We start from the raw sequence: 26,096 nt of genomic DNA, 5'->3' as shown, positions 1-26,096 counted from the left end.
ATACCATGACTCCTAGTGAAACTGGATTTAGTCCTTGCAATGCAATCTGAGGATTAAGAAATAGGATGGATGGATGGATGGATGGATATTATGATAGAGAGAGAGAGATTATGAAAGATAGAGTTTATTATGATAGAGAGAGAGAGATCCTATGCAAACAGAGTCAGAATAGATATCCTACAAATAAAAGTCTATACATCTTAGAGGCCCCTACTTTGAGAAACACTGTCCTAAAGCATTTGCCATCAACCAAGTAAGCAAGGATGGCAGCTTTTGTCTTGAGACAGTGATGCCAGACTATGCAGTCTGAACTAACTGTAAAGTCACAACTGCAACAGATCAGCAGTGACGTTCCCATTCTGCCCTCCATCCCAAATGAAACATCAAAGTGGGAAGAAATAAAACTCACACACAGTAGTCTCTTTTACATCCCCACTCTGGCAAGGGCTCTTCCAGAAGGCTGAGATTTCACTCAAGCGGAATAATTTTCATTCTTCAATCTGTACGGCTTTAATGTTGTGACTTGTGGCACCTCAGTGCTTCACTGCATAGCTGGCTTGCAGAAGTTGCTATTTCACCAGTCAATTTAAGAAGAGGATTAGATGAGTTATTGGAGGATAAGGCTACCTAGGATCAGTAATGTCAGAAAGTCCCTGGGGAACACAAGCGTTAGTGTGCTTTTGGCTCCAGGATATCAGGATTCCCAGGGGCTTCTGGTTGACAAGTGTGGGAATACAGTGCTGGACAAGAGAGGCCTTCAGTCTGATCTAATGTTTATTATATTTATTATGTGCTTAAGGTAAAGGTAAAGGTTCCCCCGCACATGCGTGCTAGTCGTTTCCAACTCTAGGGGCCGGTGCTCATCTCCGTTTCAAAGCCGAAGAGCCAGCGCTTGTCCGAGGACATCTCCGTGGTCATGTGGCCAGCATGACTAGACGCCAAAGGCACACGGAACGCTGTTACCTTCCCACCATAGTGGTCCCTATTTTTCTACTTGCATTTTTACATGCTTTCGAACTGCTAGGTTGGCAGAAGCTGGGACGAGTAACAGGCGCTCACTCTGCTACGCGGCACTCGGGATTCGACCCGCCAAACTGCCAACCTTCTGATCGACAAGCTCAGCGTCCTAACCCACTGAGCCACCACGTCCCTCATGAGCCACCGCATCCCTCATTATGTGCTTAGCATGCCATAAAGAGGAAGAAAGAGGATTCTGTGCCACAGGTACATGACTGGAGAAATATATAGGAGTTTATTTTTTTGCTGTCACCACGTTTGTATTAATGAAAACTGCAACAGTTGAAATTTTGCTTTGTTCAGCTACTAAGAGAATTGTAGTTCCAAAGATGCAGCTGCTGCTGTTGAACAGAGATTGCTTTTCAGAATGAGCCAAGTGCAATAGGTGGACCAAATCTTGCAAGAACAGAATACGGCACTTAAATGATGCTGGCAGAGTTCATGCACTGCAGCAAAGCCATGCTCTACTGTGTCTGGTTTCACTTAAGATATTTCTATATCACTGTACAAGACCATAATGAAATAAAGAAGAATCTGTTTGGAAGAATCACCCTGTGTGACCTTTTTGAAAAAAAATTTGGGCCTGACATCATCTCAATGTAGGATTACTGCAGTGAGATTATTATTTGCACAGAGGTGGGAAGATTCAAGATTATCCACTATTTTTTATTTACTATGAAATGTATTTGCCACCCATCTCGTATCCAACTCTTGGCCACCGTGGAGGAATGACTGGTGAAATTGATAAATTTTGCCCAGATGGATAAATTAACTTCTTTAATTAGAGAAAAGAAAAGAGAAACTTGTGGATGTCAAAATGGAAACATGGACTTGTCATTTATGGCTTTGATGATTAGGATTATAGAAACAAGAGTATCTATCATGCTGTAACTTTAGAGAAAGAGATTGTACTTATAACTGCTGTGAAGAATATCAGAAGTCACTTTTTGTATCTTTTTCTCTTCTTTGTTTTTTTAGTTTTTTTTCTTGCACTTTTTTCTTTCTCTTTTCCCTTTCTTATATTTATCTATTTCTTATTTGTTTTATTTACATCCAAGTGTGCTCTGCTACATGTCAAGAAGAAAAACCGATGGTGTTTTCTTCTCACCTTATGGTGTCGCTAGACAAATGGGGAAATAAAGGTAGGAGGATTTACCTTAAATTGTCCTGCAGTTTGGTGCTGTGATTAACATTAAGCACCTGGCTAGAAACCCTGAGACAGTGGGTTATGATCCTGCCTTAGGTACACAGCCAGTTGGGTGACTAGACCAGCCACACCTTCTCAGCCCTAGGGAGTAAGCAATGACAATTTCTAAAAAGCCTTGCCAAGAAATCTGGCTTTCAGGCTTAAGGCTGGACCTGAACTTGTAGTATCTAGCTTTCTAGTCTAATGCCTTAACCACGAGACCAGGGGTAGGCAACCTCAGCTCTTTTATGACTCATGGACTTCAACCCCCAGAATTCCCGAGTGCACTATGCTATGCTGACTCAGGAATTCTGGGAGTTGAAGTCCATGAGTCATAAAAGAGCCGAGGTTGCCTACCCCTGCACTAGACCAAACTGGCTCTCCTTACTTTAAATTCCTTATTTTATATTAGTTTGCATTAGATTTTATCTTTCGCTTAAAAAGTTTTAATAAACTTTTTATATATTTAAAAAGAATATAAATATGAAATTGCCAATGGAGAAACAGCTACGTGCATTTCAGCATGAGGCAAGGTTTGCAACACATCACAAAATATATTTCCTCCTTTTGGTCAACCCTTAGATTCAGTGGATTACTCTCAATTATATAAGCCATGATTTATAAACCACAATGGCTGGCTCAAATACAATGCTAAGCTCAAGCCAAATGAATGCCTTATAATGTAGCATGATATGTGAACTCAGAATGTTTCTGCTCCTTGTGGAGGGTGCGTACAGTCAGCTCTCATATATGGGCATGCAGAGGACAGGGTTTTCAGAAAAGTAAACTCTTTCTTTATAAAATACATCCTTGGGATGCCTTACTTAATAAGGTCAGGCGCACAATTAACAGGGAAGGTTCCAAAAGGAGCTAACGTTAATGTATAAACCAGGATTTTTCAGGCAAGGCTGGAACAGGCCAGAGCTTGTAGGAGAGCCAACTTGCATTCCTAGGCAACAAGCAAGAAATTAAATCAACAGAAATCTAGGCTTGTTGGCACAGAATCGCCCTCCTTTGCATTCCTCTCTCCTTAACTCCCCTCTGGCTCAGTATTCTAATTGTTGTACTCCATCCACCTTGCTACCTTTTTATTTATTTATTTAGGTCACCTCCAATACTCCATTTAGCACTAGCACTAGCACTTAGACTTATATACCGCTTCACAGTGTTTTACAACCCTCCCTAAGCGATTTACAGAGGTTTATTGCACCCAACTATCTGGGTCCTTATTATACCGACCTCGGAAGGATGGAAGGCTGAGTCAGCCTCAAGCCCAGTCAGGATCAAACTTTTGGCTGTGCCTGCAATACTGCATTCTAACAACTGCACCACCACGACTCCTCCATTTCCCCTTCTTCCACCTATGAAATAAAAATGCATTGAATAATCCTGATTTAAAAAAAACAAAGCTGGGTAGCTTAAAGAGCCCATTTTCAGCAAGTTGCATCCTGCCTTGCTCAGTGCCAAGACAAAAGTGGTGGAAGGTGACTTTAAATCTCTGAATTAAACTTGTTTTTCCCTTTGCTAGGCCATGGTACATGTACGTGGAACTCCATCTGTGTACGTCACCACTAACCATTCCCTGTACATTCTTTGTAAGGATCAGTACGTGCCATGAATGCTGCTAATGCATCATCCTACTTGGAATCTACAAAGCTGGTGAAAGCCAAGCAGGAAAAGAAGCAATAAAATCTGGAGCTCAGAGTTTAGAGAATTAAGAATGTTTCCACATATGAAGCTAAAACAGCTAGGAAGTCTTGACCATTCACTCACTGTGCATAGCTGTCTGTATGACTAAAATCTGTAGAAAGTGGATTCATGTGACATTAAATGGTTTAATCTCCTTCAGATGGGATCAGTGTCACACAGTAGTTATTGGAGAGACTTCCCCGTATGTGGCATGCACAAGATAGGGGAAGGCAGTGCTAGCCAAAAATCTTGGCCTTTGGATTCTCATCCCATCTGTGAATACAGCTTAATAGCTAAAGCAGGACAGTCTAGAGTAAAGAATCCTTGATTCTGTGCTAGATGATAAACAGGCTCTTTTGTTTTTTACATTTATTTATAACTTTAATTCACTTATAACATTTATGTAGCCACCCGTCTTCTAACTAACTCTGGGCAACTACCAATCAAAAATTTAAAAACATATAAAATCATTTTTAAAAACTGTAAAATTCAACCAGTTAGAATATAAAACATTAAAAGAATGAAAGTCTGGTCCAAATCCATGCTAACATGCCATTATCTAATCTTTTCCCATTCAGCCATCTTGAGACAGGCAGAGTTCTAATATGAACCTTCATGAGCCAATTCTGGTTAATAAGTATCAGTGTAAATTTCTACTCCGTGTTATTGCTCAGCTGTGTGCAGTGCTATTCTTTCCTGCCATAGTCTTGGAGATTCCAAAGGGCAGGAATGCACTAGAAAAATGAATGATGGCCTAATGGATTCCAGGCTACTTCTGGAAAATTTCAAGGTATTCTCCCTCTTTGTCTCCCCCCACCACTTAATTCCAGAGTCTGTAATATACTGCTCAAAAAAATAAAGGGAACACAAAAATAAGACATGTCTTACGTATTTTTGTGTTCCCTTTATTTTTTTGAGCAGTATATATCCAAGAAGGTAGGCCAGAGAAAGATTGTCTAATGAACAGTCTCAAAAGCTGCAGATTCTCTAGAATGCAGGTGCCACTAGTTAACCAGAGCTAATCCCTAATTTGGGGGGACTGCACTGGTTGTTGTATGCTTCCAAGACGAATTCAAGGAACTGATGGAGACTTGTAAAGCTATTTATGGCGTTGACCCTTGTTATTAGTCTGCCTTGGGCCTAGCTGGGAGATGATCCTGCTGTAGAGTCTTGCTTCCTGAGAGGTCAGATCTACTTCTTTAGGGGGAAAAAAGATAAAAACCATTCTCTCACAGAGAGTTTTTGCATAGGAAGAATTTTAATTGAGAGGTGGTGATCTATATATTTTAATGATATAGTGTTGCTTTAATATTTTAATATTGTAAAACCATGTGGAATCCAATGAGTAGATGACATACAAAATGACTGACTATGTACCGTCAAGTCATTTTGGACTCCTAGTGACCACATAGATTTTTTTTCCATGAGGCATATAAAACGACAAGCCTTCACTTCTCTGATTTAATGTAAACAATTTTGAATTGCTCAGGAACTGTGGCTACATTATTTTACACTTCGTGCTTTATGCTTATTTTCCATTTTTGACCACATCTTTGGTTCCAGTCTAAGACTTGGAAACTAACAGCATATATTTGAATTGCTTCTTTTAGGCTACAACTAACAAAGTTATCCAAAAGAAAGTCCCACTGAATTTGGTCATATCTGAACAGACTTCTATAGAGGAAATAAGATAATTTCCTGGGTTATTTCATCCCTCAGGTTTCTCCTGTATCTACACTAAGCAATACAGGGAGTCTTGGCTGACCGAAAAACATCAAATGTAATTTTTAATCCCACTTGCAACATCCTGTGGGATTAAATGTCAGACCAGGATTCTCATAGTTTATTATCAGAGGATTAACATCAATTGTACATGAAACTTCAAAGCAGTTCCACCTGTATTATCTTTGTATGTTTTATTTCCATCTATCTCTACATGACTCTGAGAACGTTGGTTTCCACAGCTAAACTTTCCAGATAATTGTATAAATGTGGTTTGCTGATGTAAATAGATTGGTATTTTTCAACTCATTGGGCAGAGGAGGAGACTAAAGCTATCTCTTTTTTGTTGCTGCAACACCACAGAAAATAATAATAATAATAATAATAATAATAATAATAATAATAATAATAATAATAATAATAATAATAATAATATAATAATAATAATAGTTGGAAGGGACCTTGGAGGTCATCTAGTCCAACCCCCTGCTCAGGCAGGAAACCCTATACCATTTCAGACAAATGGCTGTCCAGTCTCTTCTTAAAAACGTCCAGTGTTGAAGAATTCACAACTTCTGGAGGCAGGTTGTTCCACTGATTAATTGTTTAACTGTCAGGAAATTTCTCCTTAGTTCTAGGTTGCTTCTCTCCTTGATTAGTTTCCATCCATTGATTCTTTTGGAAAAAACAGTAATGAAGAATATTTTCCTCGTCAAACTCTAGTTTAGAAATTTTATAAAAAATATCCTCTATTCAATCCAGTGAATTAACAATCCAGAATAGAATAGAATAGAATAGAATAGAATAGAATAGAATAGAATAGAATAGAATAGAATAGAATAGAATAGAATAGAATAGAATAGAATAGGTTGGAAGGGACTCGGAGGTCTTCTAGTCCAGCCCCCTGCTCAGGCAGGAAACCCTAAACTGTTAAATAGCGGGTTCTTTGGCACAGGAATGAAGACGCGAAGCTGAGTACAAGGTAACTCATAGTTTATTTTGTGCAGAAACTGTACTGGGGAAAAGGCTGCAACTAGCCGCAATATATAGTCTAGCCCCTAGGCAGTACCCAATAGGTTTGAATCAACCATTGCCGCCTGGAGATAGCCAATTGCAGCACAGGAGAGTTGTAGTCTGGGTTGCTGGAGAGCTGTTAGCTGCTCCAGCAACCCACGTGGTATACTTTAAGAGCCCAGTACATAACACCCCTCCCCTCTTAGACCAGACCATAATAACACCAATTAGTCTCAACAATTGTCAAGACTCATTATCCAAACACACTAAAATAAAAGTGATAATAATAATAAAAGTTAAAAAAACAATGCCGGTTACAATGTTATTAAACAACGTTTCAATGAATAGGCTTCAAAAATGCCACTTTTAGACAGTTACATCACAGCACTAGTTTCTGTAGTGTAGTGGCAACAGGAATTACAACAATATATAGCTTTTTATTTTACAGCGTAATCTGCAAGATATGAAGGAGGCTTGTGTGCCCTAGAGGAACTTCTTGGAGTTCCCATCACTTTGTGGTCTACCAGCTTACCCAGTGGGCTGTGTAGACTTGTGTCCCTTTGTGCTCCTGAGTCAAGGGGATTCGATGCACTCTGGCTGGCCTCTCCAGGTTGACCCACCCCAGAGTCAGACTGTTTTAGGCACAGCGGTTGCTGAAGTTTGGTTGGCTTGCTCCTTCAGGGGACCCATGTTGCACTCCAGGGCTCCCCAGTTCTCCCTCCGGTTCTGCCTCAGTTAAGAAAGGAAAAGTCCTGATAGTCCATGTGAGGACTGGCTTGACCATTAGAAGATGGATGAAAAGGCGCAGACATTGCATGTCTGATGAGATTAGTTCTAAGGAAGGCCTGAAATTCAGCAGCAGTGAATTGGGCCCCATTGTCTGAAACTAAGACATCTGGCAACCCATGTGTGGCAAAGAGTTTTCTCAGCACCTGGATGGTCCTAGCAGTAGTCATGTTAGGAACTGGAATTACTTCCAGCCATTTTGAGTGGCTATCCACTACTATAAGGAAGAGCTGTCCCTGAAAGGGACCAGCATAGTCTATGTGAACCCTAGACCAGGGAGTGTGCGTTTCCTCCCACCTGTGAACTGGAGCCTGTGGCATTTCAGGCCTAGATTGCTGGCATGTATAACAACCATGGACTTGAGCCTCAATGGCCTTATCAAGGCCAGGCCACCAGAGGTAGCTTCTAGCTAAAGCTTTCATTCTGACAATGCCTGGATGGCCTTCATGTAATTATTGTAAAACCCTGTCTCTTAGGGAAGTGGGAATTATGACTCTGTTTCCCCATAAAATGCACCCTTTATGGGCAGATAACTCATGTTGTTGTTGTTGTTAGCTGCAAAGTTGTGTCCGACCCATCACGACCCAATGGACAACATTCCTCCAGGCCTTCCTGTCCTCTACCATCTTCTGAAGCCTGTGCTGTCTAGATTTGCCATGGCTTTCCTCCCAAGGAGCAAGCGTCTTTTAATTTCTTGGCTGCAGTCTGCATCACTATCTTGGAGCCCAGGAAAATAAAATCTGTCACTACCTCCATTTCTTCCCCATCTATTTGCCAGGAATTGAGAGGGCCAGATGCCATGATCTTGGTTTTCTTAATGTTAAGTTTCAACCCAAGTTTTGCACTCTCCTTCTTCACCTGCAACAAGAGGCTCTTTAGTTCCTCTTCACTTTCTGCCATTAGAGTGGGATCATCTGCATATCTTAGGTTGTTGATATTTCTTCCGGCAATCTTAATTCCAACTTTTGATTCATCTAGCCCTGCCTTTCTCATGATGTGCTCTGCATATAAGTTAAATAGGCAGGGCGACAGTATACAGCCTTGCCGGACTCCTTTCCCAATTTTGAACCAATCAGTGGTTCCGTGTCCAGTTCTCACTGTTGCTTCTTGGCCCACATATAGGTTTCTCAAGAGACAAATAAGATGGTCTGGTACGCCCATCTCTTTAAGGACTTGCCACAGTTTGTTATGATCCACAATCAAAGGCTTTAGCATAATCCATGAAGCAGAAGTAGATGTTTTTCTGGAACTCTCTAGCTTTCTCCATGATCCAGCGTATGTTGGCAATTTGATCTCTAGTTCCTCTGCCTCTTCGAAATCCTGCCTGTACTTCTGGTAGTTCTCGATCCACATACTGCTGGAGTCTAGCTTGTAGGATTTTAAGCATAACTTTACTAGCATGAGAAATGAGTGCAATGGTGCGATAGTTTGAACATTCTTTGGCACTGCCTTTCTTTGGAATTGGAATGTAAATTGATCTTTTCCAATCCTGTGGCCACTGTTGAGTTTTCCAAATTTGCTGGCAAATTGAGTGTAGCACTTTTACTGCATCGTCTTTTAAGATTTTGAATAGCTCAGCTGGAATACTGTCACCACCACTAGCTTTGTTGTTGCTCAACCTTTCTAAGGCCCACTTCACTTCACATTCTAGGATGTCTGGCTCGAGGTCAGTGACCACCTCATTGTGATTATCACGGATGTTAAGCTCGTTCTTGTATAGTTCTTCTGTGTAATTTTGCCACCTCTTCTTAATCTCTTCTGCCTCTGTTAGGTCCCTGCCATTTTGGTCCTTTATCATGCCCATTTTTGCATGAAACATTCCCTTCATCTCTCAAATTTTCTTGAAAAGATCTCTGGTCCTCCCTATTCTATTGTTTTCTTCTATTTCTTTGCACTGTTCATTTAAGAAGGCATTCTTATCTCTTCTAGCTATTCTCTGGAATTCTGCAATCAATTAGGTGTATCTTTCTTTTTCTCCCTTGCCTTTCGCTTCCCTCCTTTCCTCAGCTATTTCCCCCTAATCCTTCTTTTCATTAAACTAGACATACCCAATTCCAGCAACCGTTCCTTATATGTTTTAGCCTCCAGTCCCCTAATCATCTTTGTTGCTCTTCTCTGTACTCTTTCTAGAGTCTTGACATCTTTTTAACATTGTGGCAACCAAAACTGGATGCAGTATTCCAAGTGTGGCTTTACCATGGCATTGTAAAGTTGTATTAACACTTCACATGATCTTGATTTTATCCCTCTGTTAATGCAGCCTAGCACTGTGTTGGCTTTTTTGGCAGCTGCAGCACACTGCTGGCTCATATTGAAGTGATTGTCCCCTAGGACTCCAAGATCCCTCTCACAGTTACTACTACTACTATTAATCACCTATATTATAGATGTACATTTGGTTTTTCTTGCCTAAATGTAGAATCTTACTTTTTTCACCATCGAATATAATTTTGTTAGATAGTACCCAATGTTCAAGTCTGTCCAGATCCTGCTGTATCTTAAGCCTATCTTCTGGAGTGTTGGCTATTCCTGCCAGCTTGATGTCATCTGCAAATTTGATGAGTTCCACATCTATCCCCTTGTCCAAATCATTGATGAATGTTGAAGAGCACTGGGCCTAGAACAGAGCCCTGGGGCACCCCAGTACACACTTCTCCCCATGTAGATGCAGTTCCATTGAGGACCACATGCTGAGTACAGGTGGTCAGCCAGCTATGAATCCATCTGGTGGTGATGCTGTCTAAACCACATTTTTCTATCTTATCAAGTTGTAGGTTGTGATCTACTTTATCAAATGCATTGCTGAAGTCCAAATAAATTATATCCACAGCATTCCTCTGGTCCACTAATTTTGTCACTTGGTCAAAGAATGCGATAAGATTTGTCTGGCATGATCTGTTTTTGACAAACCCATGTTGGCTTTCAGTAATGACTTTGTTTGCCTCTAAGTGTTCGCTAATTCGTTGTTTGATTATCTTTTCCAGAATCTTCCCAGGTATTGAGGTCAGGCTGATAGGTCTGTAGTAGTTCCTGGAACTACTTTTTCCCCTTTTTTGAAGATGGGAACTACATCAGCTCTTTTCCAGTAGTTCCCCAGTGCTCCAGGATCTTTGAAAAATATAGTTCAGTGGTTCTGAGACCACATCTGCCAGTTCCTTGAGACCTTGGGGTATAATCCATCTGGTCCTGGTGATTTGAACTTGTCTAGGCTGGGCAGGTGCTCACTTACCATTTTCTTGCCTATCTTATCTTGTATTTCTAATCTGATTTTATGGCACTGTTTTTGATAGGTTGGACTGTTTTTCCCTTTATGTAAAGACAGATGCAAAAAAAATGGGTTAAATAGTTCTGGTTTCTCCCTGTTGCTTGTCACCTTCTTGCCACTTTCCCCCACTAATGGACCAATCATTTCCTTAACTTTTTTTTCTTTTTCTTTTTCACTTTGAAAGAAGTTTTTTTGTTGTTATTTTGTGACTTTGGTCACAAGCCTTAGTTCATTTTGAGCCCTAGATTTCCTCACATCAATATGAGTGGGGAAGCACAATGTGATCTATGTGACAAGATTTAATTGTACTATGTAAACAGCAATAGCACTTAGACTTCTATACCCCTTCCCAGTGCTTTACAGCCCTTTCTAAGTGGTTTTTAGAGTCAGCATACGGCCCCCAACTCTCTTTCTGAGAGTTATTGGGGCCACGTGGAGGTTTATCTGTGCCCTCAGGGTCACCTGAATAATGCAAACCTTCTCGGAACTCCTTTTAGTGAAACATCTTCGAGTAAAAACAAAGTCCAGTTGCCTTTTGAAAAAACACCTTTGGGGCAACCATGACCTGGAAGACTGAAAATCTCCATAGACATTTATTCATTTAGTCCATATCCTGTCTCCAGGACCTCATACTCAGGGACCGTATCAGTTAAGGGAATAAACATCTACATTTTCTGAAGTGGGCAGAAATAGAGAGACTCTGACTGTGGAAAGGTTTTGCATGCTTACTACAGTCATGATGCAAAAACAGTATTTTGGTTCATTACAGATAATTATTACCATGCAAATAAACTTCATGGCAATTAAGATGTCAGTACTGGATCTTTTCCCTGGAGAAATGTAAAAAAATATAGTATCTACCAATTTGACTTCTGACTTTTCTTAAGGAATGTGTTTGGGGGAAAAAGGGTGGGGAGAGAGATTCACAGTTCAGCAGAGTTGTATCCAAGAAGTTCAACAGGGTGCCTTTAGCCAAGTCTTTTTCCATTTTCAAGCCACTCTGTTCAATCGCTTATTTTCTGTGCAAAAGGACAAAAGACAGCTGACACTAAAAACATTCAGAAACAAATGGTGCGTGTCAGACTCCCACGGAATTCTGTTGTGGGTCTCAAAAGTGGTCATTTCTTAACAAAAAGATTTCAAAGGAAATCTTATAGATTGCTTGGGTAGAATATTATCAGCAAGTTTGAATAAATTCAAATTTAATTAGGGGCAATTTTATCACAGAAACTAAATTAGCATGGGGAAACGTAGAGGTACTGCACATCTTAGTTCCTTAAGTGTAATCTATGAAAATGAAGTAGTAGTAGTAATTATTCAGTATTATTTAAAACCAAGTGTAGTTTCTTCTACATTCTTGTCATTTAAAAAGAAAGGTCGATTTGGGGTACTGAATGGGTACTGAATGGAGGAACATACTGTATACTTGAGAGTAAATTGGGCTTACCATGCAAAAAATGGTTGTCACAGAGTCAAAATATAAAAAGTCTACTTGATAAAGTTAGGGTTCTGAATTCAAAACTTCTCTTTTTTTTCTTCATTTCTATCTCTGGCTTTTCCGGGGTTACTATTAATACAAAATTAATACTATTGATTTTGTCTTTATACTGCTATTAAAAATTTATTTACATTATTCATACATTGTGATAAGGCCTTGTTTGTTTTTGTGATAAGCCTTTGTAATAAACCTTTGATTTTTTGAAGCCTGAAGCAAATAAGTATTCAGGTGAAATTGTTAAGTATACAAAGGAATTTGCCATTTCATGGTTTGTGAGTGTGATTTCTTTATACTATCCTGGCAATGTGCCTTTTTAGTTGCTCTTGATTTGTGCTCAATGGATTGGTTGAAAACTTCAGCAGGGGCAGCTTCCAATAATAATAATAATAATAATAATAATAATAATAATAATAATAATAATAATAATAATAATAATAATAACAACAACAACAACAACAACAACAACAAGTTGGAAGGGACCTTGGAGGTCATCTAGTCCAACCCCCTGCTCAGGCAGGAAACCTTATACCATTTCATACAAATGGCTGTCCAGTCTCTTCTTAAAAACTTCCAGTGTTGGAGCATTCACCACTTCTGGAGGCAGGTTGTTCCAAAAGCCAGGATATTCTAAAGGAATCATGTTTCACTGGGCATACATCATACTAAGTTACAATTACAATCAAGATATTAACAAGAGATCACAGTTGCATGCAAACTGTCCTGTGCAACTTGATCTGTTCACTGGTCTTGCTTGCACTCTGTAGCTGAGTGTGTTTTATGAATTTATTATGCCACATAAAGGAGCCCAAGATACTCTACCTGCCTCACAGTGTTGGTCAAAGGAGGTGCTGTCCGTCAAAAGGCATTTTCTCTGTCCTACGAACATGCCTAAAGAAGTCTTATAGACCAAGCACAATACGCTCTGTGGAAACTATCTCTCCCTTTAAGGATCTCGGACACAGAGTTCATTTGGACTCGGGGTTTTCACATGGTGGTAAGTACAGTAAGGGCTGGTAAAGTTCTTGAAGAATCTATTCTTTAAGCCTTGGTCAATTTTTTTTAAAATCCCATTTATATCCCGCCCTTCTCCGAAGACTCAGAGCGGCTTACAATCTAAGAAGCACAAATCAATGTGCTTAGCAATAGCCTTCATTCTATGTATATGCCTGCTTATTAGGGCTTTCGGTCCCCCCCCAAGCGGCATTATTACAAAGTCAGCTTAATTGCCCCCAACAATCTGGGTCCTCATTTTACCTACCTCGGAAGGATGGAAGGCTGAGTCAACCTTGAGCCTGGTGGGACTCGAACCTGCACTAATTGCAGGCAGCTGGTGTTACTTAAGGAGGCATTAGCCCACTGCTCCACCAAGAGTTATCTCTTGTCATAAAGTATCAAAAATAGGCAACACCATGTATTGTCCTTTCAACACTCAGAGGACTGAACTCCTGTTACTGTGAGTTATCACGGCATTCCCATAGTGATATATCGCTCATTTGCTCACTCTATCTCCATCCCTCCAGCCAGTCTTAGTGGTTTCATATATGCAGAAGAAAACCCAGGAGACCTCCTCAGATAGGGCTGCTTAATCTAAACAATTCTCCAAGCCCAAACTACCAAATGGCCAGGGGCTGGGAAGTGTTGGCACTTCTCTCTTCTGGAGTGGCTGAGATCACCGAGTCCTCTACATAAGAATGATAAAGTGACTGCTCTAGTTGTTTTTTTGTCCTCTGCAGATGAAACATGCTAGAGCAGAAGGTACCAGAGAAGTGTTTGAAGCTCATAGATACACAGGATTGAAAAGCTTCATCCACGGTGAAGCATTTCACCGTGGATGAAGATCAACCAGGAGAAAGATCAACAGATTCCTGGACAATCAAAAACTTTTTTGCCTTCAGACCACAGTTCTCTCAAGCCTACCCACATTTATCGGTTTCTATGAGTCACCACATAGCTTCCATATCTCATACTGATTCCTCTTTTCCCCTTCCAAAGAGTTTATTGGAAAAACTTTAGAAATAGGTCCAATATGCTGTTGCAAGAGATGGAACATTTATTATCTTACAAAAATAAATTCACTCAATTTTTCTGAACCCTCCCCAGCTGTTATTAAAACTTACTTCCTAGGCAAGTTGTCAAAATGAACACCAGGGATAGCTGCTTCCCTTCAGTTTAGATGCTGCAGTAAACTATACTTAGATTGGCTTGGTTCTGAATTCTTTTGTTGTGTAGAACCCCACTGCTATGGTTTGCAAAATATGGCTTATGGCTTATGAACTCAACCAGTTTGATTTATTCAAGAAATAATGGTTAAGCAAACAATAATTTAACTTGAGTGAGCCCAGGGTTAGAAGGGATTTTAGTCTAGCCTCCTGCTAGTGCAAGGATGTAGTATTGGAGAGAAGCTGCTGGATTCTCTGTTTTATACTTCCAAGGTTGACTCAGCCTTCCATCCTTCCCAGGTAGGTAAAATGAGAACCCAGATTGTTGGGGGCAATTAAGCTGACTTTGTAATAATGCCGCTTGGGGTGTGTGTGAAAGCCCTAATAAGCAGGCAAATACATAGAATGAAGGCTACTGCTAAGCTTGTAAGCCGCCCTGAGTCTTCGGAGAAGGGCGGGATATAAATGGAATTAAAATAAAATAAATAAAAAATCAGTACTGCACTTAAATTTAGTTAACATATATGACCCTCACCTTGCTCCACTTTTAAAGATGCTGCACCATCTTCTCATTTGAGCATACTCTGATTGGATATAGCTTTAAGGTGAGAAGCATAGTTTAAAACAGGGGTCTTCAAACTTGGCCCTTTTATGACTTGTGGACTTCAACTCCCAGAATTCCTCAGCCACAAATCATAAAAGGGCCAAGTTTGAAGACCACTGGTTTAAAACAAGCCAATACATATCTTGCCCTTCCTGTCTTTTAGAGTCAGAATCTGTACCAAGCCTCAGGTTGTGAGAAAGGCCAGTGTGCTGTGGTAATTACTGTATAGGATTTGGACTGGAGAGCCAAGTTCTAATTCATGTTTAGCCATGGAAACTCATGGGTGACTTTATGCCAGTCTCTCTCTCTCTCTCTCTCTCTCAGCCCAACTTATCTCTCAGGGCTGCTATTATGGCAGTCAAAGGAAAACGCTGTACACTGAACCCTCAGAGAAAAAGTGGGATAGAAAACTAACAAATAAATCCAGAAAAAGGTCATTTTTTCCTATCTGGGGAAACATTAAGAGGCAGCATGTGAAGGTCACCCCCACAGGTCTTTTTCTCAATCCCATTTTATCTTAAAACTGATTGCTGAAATGGGACTTCAGCTCTCAAGGACTTGCAGCGCTCACTGTTCTGTGGGGCTGATGTCAGTGGAATGTCAAGTTATTCCTGTTTATGTTTATTTATAGAGCGAAAGTCATCTCTCCCTTCACTCCTTCATGTCCCCATCTCTTCCCTGCCAAGGTCACAAAAATGTCTGAATTACAGCATATCAATACTATGAGATGCTTCCCTGCATTGGAGCTCTCCAGATGGGTTGGGCTCAGCTCAGCTTTTACCAAACCAGGGCAGCCACTGGCCACGTAAGAGCTGACAGGTCACTGCAGAGCAAATGATGACAAGAGTAAAACAGTGCAGAGGTCAGTGTGTGAATTGGCATCCTGTAGGTGCTGCTGATAAGAGGTAGAAAGATGGAAAAAAGCAAAGTACCAATTTGCCCCGAAGTTGGACAACACTTGCTATTTTTGGACACAGGACTGGAAAATAGGAAGCTTCAAAGATTTTTGTTTTCAATTCTTTGGAGGGCAGCCAGGCATCTGGGATACAGATGATCAGTGTAAGGGGGGAGGGCAAATGAGCAGCTCTCTCTCCACCAATCAGCCAGGTATTGCAATATCTTAAGGAACATTTCTATATGGCTTTGTGTGATAACACTTGTCCATCTTCTGCATTTTAAAAACTCACATTCATGCATGAATTGCTTTCTCTACTTGCACCTGGCATGCCTTCCTATCTCCATCTGCATTTATGATGTACCTTTGACATATATGATGTACCTTTGACACATATGCAAGGAACTAAGACAAATATACACATTCTTCCTTTATTATGGACAACTGTAAAGAAGGTTAATGCTCATAGAATGACATACTCTACTAGCTAAGACCAGTAGAACAATGTAATTGCATAAAGGAGAAACCTATTTATGCCACTAATCTGTTAGCATTTAAGGTGCCATGATATTCTCTATGTACTCACTACTTCCTAAAATTTGAATACAAACTTTTCTAAAGTTGGCAATTGCAGAAAAGCCGTGTTGAAATCCTGTTTCCTCAGAGAAACTTGTGCTCTGTTAGCATAATTCAAAACATGCCTGTTTATTTAATTTTGCTTGTTTTCTTATTATGTCCAGCCACTTCTAATGTGCAATTGAATTTACATACTATGCTGAAGCATATCTCCCAAGTTTATTTATTCTACTTAGGATCATACCAGTGGTCAATTCCTAAAACAATGTGAACTAAAATATGTAAATCTAAAAACGCTGACCACTGAATTAAGTACACTTAAGCCTATTGTCTTCAAGACCCTTAATGCCACTTAATTCGATGCTGGATTGTGTGCAATATTAGCTACTACGAAGGTATGCATAGCAGGATATTTTACAGCTCTCAAATTGCAATCACCTGGTATTTTAATTAGAAAGTAGGCTTTAAATAAATGGCATTTACCTTTGGCTAAGTATTCACAGGATTTGGCTATAAATCTTAAATTTAGATACAACATTTTACAATGTAAAATAATATATATGGCTAACCTGCTATTCCAGAAAGTTCTTGAAAGCATGTACGACTAAGTTCTAAGAAGTAGCTTTCTTTCTGCTATAATACAGCAACTGCTACTTAACACAAAATGCTTTTAACTTAATTTGCCAGATGCCAAGGGTTATACAGATATGAAATTATTTCACAGCTCTGCTGGTGTTGGCTGCTTTCTGTTAAACAGATTGGTAACCAGGGCATTTTCTAAGCAACAGCTACTCTGATTTCATGAAGAGACTCCTTATTTTTTTTACCAGCATTGCCTTGTACAACAATGACTTTTGACTCCTGAAAAGTTCCCAATCGATAACGTTTGGTTGCTTGGATTCATACAAAATGAAATACTTAATTACATACTGCACAGCTAGTTTTGGAATTTACCAACTTGGTGCATGCTGATGGGTATTAATTTACTTAACTTTAAAAGGCTTAAACAAAGTGAGTGAGGATAAGCTTATAAATGCTGCCCAGTCATGACAACTGCATGCTGAAGAACTTACTATTCTCAAACAGCCTGGACTAATTAACAGACTAGGGATGTGTGTGTTTGTTTGTGTGTGTTTTTAGGCATTTTTTTCCCACATGAAAGAAGCTATGATGTAACCACTAAGCCATCACAGGATTTTGTTTTAACCTTTTGAATGATCCAGCCATTGTTTCAGAAAACATGCTTAGCATGGTATGAAAACCCAGCAAATGATGATTGTTTCAGTTAATGAGGGTTGGATGATGGCTTAGTCTGATTTGTGAATTCAGTCACGACTTCAGTTCTGGGTTATTAGTCTGATTTTTCTGAACCAAGTTCTGCAATGTGTACACACAGAGAGCCAATGATATTCCTGATACGTATATCTATCAATATCTACATACAAACATATTCAGATTCAAAAGTATTTGCATATTAATTGGAAACAATATTGCAGAACCATCATGTTCCATGACTGGAGGAAGAGGAGTACCCGAGGAAGAGGAGGAGAAGGGATGGTCATGTAAGACCTAGGAAAGCTCACTGAAGAAACTCCTTTTGTAGGCATCTTTACAATTGCTTTAAAGCAGGGGTGTCAAACTGCCGGCCCACGGGCCAGAGCGTCACAGAGAAACCGCGCCCATCCCATTTTCGGCAATGGGAAAAAGTTCCGATACGTCGCGAGTTTGACATGCCTGTTTTAAAGGGCTCTCTTTCAGCCCCTGCTTGCACACTTTGTGCTGCCTCTCACTGCTGAGTAACGAGGCCAGAGGCCAGTGCCACCTTTATAGTTGGGAGGTTGAATTGTGGCTTCCCTTAGCTTTATTTTCCCTTCCACCAAACTTCATCAGCTGAAAGGAAAAATACCCACCAACCGCTCCCCTGAATATAGGATGGGCTGAGGCTGGGGGAAGGGTCAGAAAGTGGCAAGATTTTAGGGAGTACTAGAGTAGCAGCTCAGCCGCCTGTCAACCTTGCCCCTGGTTTGGACGTATACTTCAAACGGGACCCAGCTACAGGTAGTCCATGACTTACAGCCATTCCTTTAGCGACTGTTCAAAGTTACAACAGGGTTGAAAGAAAGGGACGTATGGCCTGTCCTTGCACTTAAGACCTTTGCAGCATCCCCACAGTCGCATTGTCCAAGGTCAGGGCAATCGGGATGTATTTATTACAGTTTCCTGCATCATTTGATTGACATTTGTGACCTTCCAACCAGCAAAATCAGTGAGAACAGAATTCACTAAATGACCATGTAATTTCATTTAACAACTGCAATGTTTTGCTTGACAGTGGCAAAAAGGTTGCAAAACCAGGTGCAACCCATTTAACAACCACCTTGCTCAGCAAGGGAAAATCTGCTCCCGATTGAGATGGTGAGTTAAGAGCGACCCTTACCGGCTCTACCATATCCATTCTCCTGCAACAGCACCAAACCCAGGTCCAGAAAGAACTCATGCAGCACATTCTAATCTGAATCTTGACTTTCTGTATGTTGTGTTTATGGGTAGAGAGAGTTGGATTTTCCCCCTCCCCTTCCCAGATTCTGTAGCAAATACTTGAAGGAACCCATGGAGGACGGACATCAGCGATAGAAACATGCTCCGTGCTGCAGGACCACACAAGAGCAAGAACACCTTTTGAACAGTGCCATCCACAAGGACTGCTTGCTTGGGAGAGAGGAATTTGCATCCAATAGAAGACAGGCACCTGTCTCTGGCTGCAGGATGGCAATCTGGCCAGGCACAATGTCCTAATCAGAATAGAGCTGGAAGGAACCTTGGAGGTCTTCTAGTCCAATCTAGGGAACGGTTGCTGGAATTGGGTATGTGTAGTTTAATGAAGAGAAGGGTGAGGGTTGACATGATAGCAGTGTTCCAATATCTCAGGGGCTGCCACAAAGAAGAGGGAGTCGAGCTATTCTCCAAAGCACCTGAAAGCAGGACAAGAAGCAATGGATGGAAACTAGTCAAGGAGAGAAGCAACCTAGAACTAAGGAGAAACTTCCTGACAGTTAGAACAACTAACCAGCGGAACAACCTGCCTCCAGAAGTGGTGAATGCTCCAACACTGGAAGTTTTTAAGAAGAGACTGGACAGCCATTTGTCTGAAATGGTATAGGGTTTCCTGCCTTAGCAGGGGGTTGGACTAGATGACCTCCAAGGTCCCTTCCAACTTATTATTATTATTATTATTATTATTATTATTATTATTATTATTATTATTATTATTATTATTATTATTAATCCTCTGCTCAAGCAGGACAACCTGTTGCATTTGAGACAAGTGGTTGTCCAGTCTCTCCTTAAAAACCTCCAGTGATGAAGCACCTGCAACTTCTGGAGGCAAGCTGCTCCACTGGTTAATTGTTCTCATTTTTTTTAGAAAGTTTCTTCTTAATTCCTTCTCTCCTTGATTATTGTTTCCATTCATTGTTTCCTTACCCCGTGAGCCCTGATGCAATCCTACATTTGCTCATTTGGGAGTAAACTGAGCTTAGTGAGTTTCCTTACTGATTTCCAAAGAAACCCTTCTGCTTCTTCCCTTCTGCTTCCATGGAAACCAGGTGTCTCATCTACCTGCACCCGGCTCAAAATGTTCACAGATGGCAGGGCTGAGAGACCAGAGGGAAGGAAGCTGGCCTGTAGAAGCCAAAAGGGGTGAACTTTGACTTGAACAATGTCATGTCATTCGTATAGCAAGACTTGTCTCAGGAGGAAAGGAAAAAGGCAGCATCTAAACTGGAACTGCTGAAGTTGAATGTGTGCCACCACTCTGGCAGGCTGGGAACAAAATAAGAATGTTATCATGAGATTTTAGGGGTCACAATAAGGCTTGATATGATACGAACAAGGCAATATTGACTTGTTCTTTTGAATCTTAGCAGGGCCTCCCATGAGCAAGATTAACATATGCACACATATAGTTGTACAATTGGTTTGCTTTCCAAGTCTCACGTTTAATGCCCGATACTGCCAGATTTGCAATTACTTCAAGATTCTAGTAACAATAGAGAGAATGGATAAAACTTTAAGGAAATGACCAAACCAGTAATCCTAGTAGGGCCAATCTCAGAGTAGTTTGTACCACTCAGCTGAGAAAGTGACATTAAAAATGCAGGACACATTGTTATCTTCTAACTAGAATTGTTTATTCATCTCTCCTTCCTCAAAAAAAACATCAGAGCTGCATATATTCTTCTATTCTTCTCACCACAAGGACCTTGTGACGTAGACCTAACAGGTGACAGCTGAAGCATGACTTGAAAACACAAATATTCTCAGTCTTGTTTCAGCACTAATCACTATATTATTCCAGCTCTCTAAAATTAGGATGTATTCTAAGCTGAAGGCAGCAGCAAAGAGGCTACACAGAGGTGGAGAAAACCATATTTGGTTTAAAGCAAAGAACACGTTCTTAAAAGACAGAAATTTACTGTTACAAAAGATTCTTTGTTAGTTTTGCTGTGACAGATTAATAAAGCTACTGCAGTAGTAGATGTTATTAGATGAGCTGATATTAAAGAACTGAAAGAATACAATTTGATTTGAAAGAATACAATTTAACTCCTTCACCTCCAGTCTGACAAGTGTTTCAGTCTAGACTTTTTAAGAAGGGTGTGAAAGCAGGTTGCAAACATCTCTTTTTCAATCCACATTCAATTTTGAGAAACAGGGTAGGGGTTTTACCCTCCCCCCCAGAAAGTATGAAAAAAGGAACAATACATATATACAGATGTGTTAGGAATATTCTCTCAGAACTCTCTCTCTCTTCTCCCATGATAAACACAGGAGCCCATTTGGCCCGTTGATTTCCCAGCCGTCAGAAAAGCCTTGTCTTGTAAAGCACAATAAATTAGGCAATTGTATTCTGATAACTAAGCAAAGGAAAGTTACAAGCCCTGCAGGGGAGCACCAGCCGGTAACCTGTTCTGCAGGATGCTGGCGTGGGGTGCGGGGTGGGGGAAGAAAGACCCTGCTCGCTTGCTCGTGGGAGAGTGGGAGGAAGAGAGAATGCCTTACAGTAAGCAGCCATGAACTTTCTCAGCACCCTATGCCAAAGACTGAGCCTCTGTTAGCTGAATGCAAGGTCAGAAGGGCCCCAGCATTTGTTCCACCCCCACTGCACTCACAAAGGAGTCCCAAGAATGGACAATGGAAATGGCAAATACTGGGGTCGTAGAGCTCTGAGCAAAAGGAGGCCCTTCTGCGAGTCATATTGCTTGGGTGGGTGCATCATCTTCTTGGCCAGCTGCCAGCCATGGGGAGGAGGACCACAAATATAAGAAAGGAAGAAGGCTGCATTTACAGGGAACGTCATGTAAAAATAGGTGGGCATCTATCTGAGTTATCGGTCTGAGCCACATCCCAGGTGGAGCTTAAGTACGATGCCAGGCACGGCAGAGAACATCACTTCACTGCTAACAACTCTCCTTCCCTCTTCAAAAAAGTTGGGTATTTGAGGCTTATGCATTACTGTGATTCCCCCAAAGAACAGAAGAATGACAGAGTAAGAATCTGCATGCACACATAAGCCCATGCCCTCTTCCAAGGTCATCTTACAGAATCCATTTAATCTAAATGGACCGTCCTCTCCAGTTGTCAAGCCCTTAAGGCAGAGGTCCCCAACCTTTTGGGCACCAGGGACTGGTGGAGAGAGGTTTTTCCATGGACCGTAGGGTGTGTGGTTTTGTGGTGTGTGCTTGCATCTTGCGGATGGGGCTTTGTTTGTTTGTGCTGGCATGCCAAGGCCCAGTACTGGTCCACGGACTGGGGGTTGGCGACCCCTGCCTTAAGGTAAACCAGACTAGAAACCCAAAGTGATGAACACTAATACCACTTTTATAATATGGTTATAGTGACAGAATCTCACAAGTCAAAATGTTCCCCTACCTTCCCTTTCTTTAGCTTCATGAGAACTAGGGAAAGTCAAGCCTGAGATGCTTTCTCAAATTACATTTCCGCTTTGGACTCAAGTTGCTGATCATTGTCTTGGTTGCGGCTGTCCCTCCCTCACCCTCTTTTCTTCAAGCTAACTTTTAGAGCTCATTACATCAGTATTCCTGGTGGGAAGAGGACCAGGACACATTGCAACATCACCTGTGACTTGGCTGGAGGAACTTCAACATAGCCATTCGGCAGCTACACTCAGCCAGTCTTCCCTGCCAGGTATTCACCAGCCGACTTATTCTTTCCATACCCAGCTAGCACAGGCTCCGCTAACCTGGACCGATGAGAGAATTGGGGATCCACATATCTGGAGGATACGCCTTTGAGAACAGCGCTGTCCTGAAAAGTTCAAGGCTGAGGTGATGTAGGTTCAATCTTTAGACTGTTTCCATTTTTAAATTGTGGAGGTTGAGAAACGCTGCTCTAGGAGCTCAATGAACTTAGCTTAGGTCCGCGTTTCTCAAACTTGCAAACTTTTAAGATGCGTGGACCTCAATCCCCAGCTGGGAATTCTGGGAGTTGACCCCACAGACCGTAATGTTGCCAGGTGTGAGAAACCTTGAACCAGATGCTCCGCAGCATCACTTCAACCTACTTCGAAACCATTCCTGCTGCCAAAGAATGACCGTGCTATATAGGCTCTTCTAGACGCAAATCAAAAGGCAGCCGATGTGAGGAGAATCGTGGGGAGATGGGGGAGCGGGGAGATTGGTGTGTTGGTACTTCCGCTTTGCCTTGAAGCCCTTAAGATAAACCGGACTAAAAAAAACCCAAAAACAACGTGATGAATGCTGATGCTACCTTGACAGTATGGGTAAAAATTACAGAATCTCGTAAGTAGGAATACTCTTCTTCCCCCACCTCCCTCTCTTTATCTTCATCTAAAAACCTACTTATTTGAGCAATCCGGCCTGGTTTGATGGGTTTGGGGTTGGGTTTTTAACATGGTTTTAATTATTGTATATATCGGGCATAATTATTTAATTGTTTTTTTTAACTTTTGTACTTTGTTTTTTTTTTAATATTTATTGCCCTGTACACCGCCCTGAGTCCTTCGGGAGAAGGGCGGTGTAAAAATTTAATAAATATAAATATAATATAAATCACTTTACCTACCAGATAGAAAACCAAAGGGATGAAAATAAAGAAAAGGAGGGGAAAAATGGATTTGGTCGCTGGGTAACCAACGAGCGGGAAGCGCTTTCCCCTTCTCTTCCTCCCTCTCCCAGACGCCCGGAAAAACAGAGGGCGAGAGAGCTTAAAGCAGGGGTCTTCAAACTTGGCCCTTTTATGACTTGTGGACTTCAACTCCCAGAATTCCTCAGCCAGCAAAGCTGGCTGAGGAATTCTGGGAGTTGAAGTCCACAAGTCACAAAAGGGCCAAGTTTGAAGACCCCTGGCTTAAAGGCTCTCTCGGGCGGAGAGACGGGTCCTTCGGGTTCAGCTGAGTCGGCAAGGTGGCCTCGGAAGAGTGGATGGGCTCCGCTCTCGGGCCAGGGCCCCGCGCTCCGCTCCTGCCCGACGCCTCTGCTGGCTCCCTCCAGGCGCCGAACGGAGCCCCACCCAGCCGGGGACTCTCGGGCGCTCGACGTGCGCGGCGGCTACTTCGGACCCGCCGCTTCAGCCAGTTCCTCCTCCCCTTTCGCTTTTGCCGGCGCTCCGGGTTGGGAGAGAGAGAGAGAGAGAGAGAGGCAGGCTGAGGCAAGCGGGAGGCAGAAGGGAGGGAAGGTGGCCGGCAGCCCTTCGCGCTTCAGCCCCGCAGCCGGCCGGCCCGGCTGAGGAAAGGCAACCCTCAGGGAGCTCCGGTGGGATCTATCTCTGCTTGACCGGCTCCCCTTCGGATTCGGAAGTGGCGCTGAGCGGCCGGCAGGGCTGCGGGATCAGGTGGGTTCCACTTCCTCGTCTCTTCGGCCCGTTTTGGAAAACGGGATGTCGTTGTTGCCAACCAGCGAACCGCGCCGATCTCTGAGACGGCCGGACAGCCGGCTGGGTTCGAGCTATTTGCTGCCTGAAGGAGGAGAGAGCCTCTCTCTCCCCCGGGCCGGACGCGACTGGGGTTTGCCGGAGATCTGGAGAGCGAAGGAGAGAGGGGGGGAAAGGGCTTCCCACTTGGGTTAGTTGCCCAGCGACAAAAGATCCCCTCGCCAGACATCGATCGCGGGGACCTGCCTGGAAAACTCTAGGTATGTTTGAACGGTAACTCCCAGAATCCCCGAGTAAGCTTTATTCCGGCTGGGCACCGCTTTGCCCATCGAAATCTTCGCTCGCGTTATTCCACTGCTGAAGGCTGAAAGCAGGGGACACGGTGGCACTATTTCCTCCGGGTAGGGTTTAGAGCGGCATTCCCCTTGCCTTTGGCAGGCCTGGGGGAGACTTGTTGTTAGGTGCTGGGAAGAGACTTGGACCGTGGAATATTAAGGGGGGGAAAAAGAATTTTAAGGTCACGTGGTTCTTCACCATCTCTCCTCCCTCCCTTCCCCATTTCAGAGCCAGGGGGAAATCTCCCCGTCATAGTTATGGGGGAGTGAAGGTCCTGGATCAGGACCTGAGTTCTTAGGATCAGAGTTCTTCGTTCCCGAAGGTCCTACGGAAGGGTGTAAAATCTTGCACGTTGAGGGTGAAGTTGGAAGGCATACTCCCAGGATAACCGTTTTCTAAATATTGACAAAAATCCTGGAGGAGCCAATCCTTGGACTGAATGGCCCCTGTCCACTTTGAGATGAGATGATATGTCTCTGTAGACCCAGAAATGGTGGTCCAGGTCACAGGAGTAAGAGAGTTGAAGTGGCGCAGATCCCTTCTTGCAAGTGATGCTTTATCAACTTGCTGGCTCCCCTGGTTCTGAGGAAGAGATGGGGAACAGCAGGGATTTACTCTGCATTCACTGCTTAGGAATCTTGCTTTTTGGAAACCAGATGGATATTCCCGGCATCAGCATTTCTCTCTGCAAAGCCAGCCTGAGTGGAAGGAAGCCAAGCCTTTGTGGGACAGGGCATATTATTTTGGGATGGGGTGGGGGGGTTGGAGGAACATAGTCGTATTTGTTGCTTTCTTTTCCTTTGCCTTCTGCATTTAATTTTGTATCTTATGACATAGACAGAGTAAGGATCTGAGATTTAAAATTTATGTGGGCTGATATGCCTGAGTCAATACCAGCCTCTATAGTAGCTCTCCTGTTTTATTGCTCTCAGGTGTGACTGGTGTCTAGAATTATGGGAGGAAAGATAGAATCATAGAATTGGGGGGATCTTAAAGGTCATCTAGTTCAGCTCACTGTTTGATGCAAAACATTCAGAACAAAAGCATCTCCAACAAATGACTGGATTGTCACTACTTCAAGGCCTGCTGAGAAAGAAAAAAAACCCATTATTTCTTTTTTTATTATTAGACTATGCCCATACTGCCTCTGGTTCACATATATCCAGGTCTTCTAACTTTGGCTCATGGGACATGTCTCCAATAAATCTGACAGCCTTCACTTTCCTCTCTAATTGTATTCCTATTTCTTTACATCTTTCTAAAAATAGAGTACCGCAAACTAACCACAAGACTCCAGTTCAGATTTGTCTTCTGCATTGGAGACAGAGGCAAGTACTTTTTAGAGAGTTAAAAGGCATTTGAAAGAATAAAGATAGGCTTTGGAGTATTCAAACAACCAGGTCTCACTATCTAGAAACATATTTACTTTTATTTTATT

The 26,096-nt window shown here is 42.0% G+C and overlaps 1 protein-coding gene and 1 long non-coding RNA gene across 2 annotated transcripts in view; one reads left to right on the top strand and one right to left on the bottom strand.

Annotated features, from left to right (window-relative positions):
• Nucleotides 1-3,569, bottom strand: part of LOC310634063 — a 4,526-nt gene extending 957 nt beyond the window's left edge. The window contains exon 1 of the long non-coding RNA XR_014491150.1: nucleotides 3,443-3,569. This is a non-coding gene — a long non-coding RNA (uncharacterized lncRNA). The remainder of the gene's footprint in view (nucleotides 1-3,442) is intronic.
• Nucleotides 3,570-24,090: 20,521 nt separating this feature from the next.
• The window catches only part of SEMA3B (semaphorin 3B), a 45,932-nt gene continuing 43,926 nt past the window's right edge, over nucleotides 24,091-26,096 (top strand). Inside the window, exon 1 of the mRNA XM_083356641.1 lies at nucleotides 24,091-24,283. The gene's annotated coding sequence lies outside the window, so the exon portion shown is untranslated. The remainder of the gene's footprint in view (nucleotides 24,284-26,096) is intronic.

Source organism: Vipera ursinii, assembly GCF_947247035.1.
Source record: "Vipera ursinii genome assembly, chromosome: 2".
NCBI lineage: Eukaryota > Metazoa > Chordata > Lepidosauria > Squamata > Viperidae > Vipera > Vipera ursinii.
This window is presented reverse-complemented; position numbering and strand designations above follow the sequence as displayed.